The 2,044-nt window shown below is 35.0% G+C and overlaps 1 long non-coding RNA gene across 1 annotated transcript; it reads right to left on the reverse strand.

Annotated features, from left to right (window-relative positions):
* Positions 1–601: 601 nt before the first annotated feature.
* LOC126618387 (uncharacterized) lies at positions 602–1,444 on the reverse strand. Its single transcript, XR_007621673.1, has 3 exons — positions 1,388–1,444; positions 765–822; positions 602–661 (listed from the first exon to the last, which is right to left on the reverse strand). It is a non-coding gene; the product is annotated as an uncharacterized LOC126618387 (long non-coding RNA).
* Between the last annotated feature and the right edge of the window lie 600 nt (positions 1,445–2,044).

Genomic DNA, 2,044 nt, shown 5'->3' on the forward strand with positions numbered 1-2,044 from the left:
TGAATACAAATACAAACCTCATCAATCAATGTAATTTGTAATGATACTACAAGTAAGCACTAGGCAATTCATGTTTCAACATACACCAACCAATTATAACACAAAAACACAAAAGGAATTGAAATGCTCAACTACTAGATTTGCATTCACAAGTCCACCAAGAAAAAGGATGCTCGTGAATCAATCAAGAACAATATATATTATAAGTAGTTTCAAGAAAGCCGTAGATAGCTCAGATAGAACCAACCTCAGAATTTACAAGAATCTAGAAACATGTATCAGACTCATTCCTTTCAAACAAAGCGGAACATACAACTTTTTATGAAAATGTTTGTTAAACTAGACTAATACTACAATAATAACACATTCAACAACTACAATGAATAAGTCTTACATCACCATCTCCTGCAATGTCACTCTCCAATGCTCTTTTGTACTCTTATTTAAGCTCAGCAGCTTTATCCACATAGAGTTTCTTCTCCTGAACACATTTTACATTAGACACAAGAAGAAAATAGGATCAGACAAAGTCTAATTACCATTTCCTGTCCACATGATTAGATTAAAGGTCAATACCAAAACCATAAAGAAAAAACAAATGAATACAAATACAATCCTCATTAATCAAAAACTTCCATTTCTCACCACCCTCCTTTGCAACCTGAAATTCCATTTTAAAGTTATGGCATTAGAGGTTGCACAAACTCATCAAATCATAGCATGTCATACAATAATGGAGTGCTAAGGTTGATAACACTATATACCGTCTTAACACCTTTAGAATCAGGATTAACTTCCTTGTAGGATTTCCTGAAATCATCCCTGCAACATACAAAATCCCCAATTGACCTCAAACAGTGTCTCACACAAAGGGGACATCATTCAAATATGTAGCGGATATTGCAGTTGTACATCATTGATAACATGTAAGAGAAACAGAAACAACAGGTGAGATGAGAGTTATAGGAAGAGGAAGAAAACAGTGAAAGGGCGTTTGGGTGCATTTGGATCTTTGTCCTTCTTGGCTAATTATTACTAATATTAATATGAACAAATGTGCAGCCTCGTGCACCAGGCTACTGTCATTGCAGAGTATTGCAGAGTCATTGCAAAGTACACAGACAAACAATTTGAACGACGATAATCACCCACCTGCCTCGGACCTCTAAGCCACTACTGATTTATGAAATTCAACCCAAATCAAAAACACCCAAAACCACAAAATTCAAGAAAACTAATATTATCTACAAAATTGACAATCTTTGATGTAAAAATTCCAAATTTTCTTAGTTTTTAAACCCAAAACAACGAATTGATGAAAACCCAGTAATAATTTAATGACCTGAAAACAAAATCGAAGAAATAATTCGTCAGATTCGAAATTTACCAGACTAGGAGTAGATGATGACGAGCAGGAGATAAGGGCGAGCAGTACGAGGATAACAGAGCTAAAAATGAGCGAGCATGTGAGAACGAGCGATGACTCTCTCTCGATGACGGGCTTAGGCAGTCTTGTGGTATTTGGGGTTCCTCGCTAATAACTCTAAGTGAAGGAGAAAAATTTAGTTGTGACAAGAATACGGATGGTACACCACGTGTTATTATGCAAGTGGTGGAAATTTTTAATTTTTAAGTTACTAACATTTTAACACACATAACCCACCATTTCTATAGGGACACGTGGTATACCACCTCGTTTGATGGTTATATTGAAAAATCTCTCCTAACGAAGTAGATAATCGGAGTGAGTGAGGGCTAATCTCATTACACTTGTCCTTTTGCCTACCAAACATAGGACTACACTAATAATTAGTGTAGTCTAGTCCAATGAAACTTAGTGAGCTCAAACAAACACCCCTAATTGTATTGATGGCGATTAGTAACGTGGATTAATCAAGTGAAAGTGTTGTGTGGGTGTAATGTATAATTCTATATTATGAATTATGAATATAAATAATGAAAACAGAGTTTTAATGAAAAGGGCTTGACACTATTCATTTTTAATCAAAAGGACATTTTGTTTATGAAAAGTCCATAATGGATC

Source organism: Malus sylvestris, chromosome 4, assembly GCF_916048215.2.
Source record: "Malus sylvestris chromosome 4, drMalSylv7.2, whole genome shotgun sequence".
Taxonomy (NCBI): domain Eukaryota; kingdom Viridiplantae; phylum Streptophyta; class Magnoliopsida; order Rosales; family Rosaceae; genus Malus; species Malus sylvestris.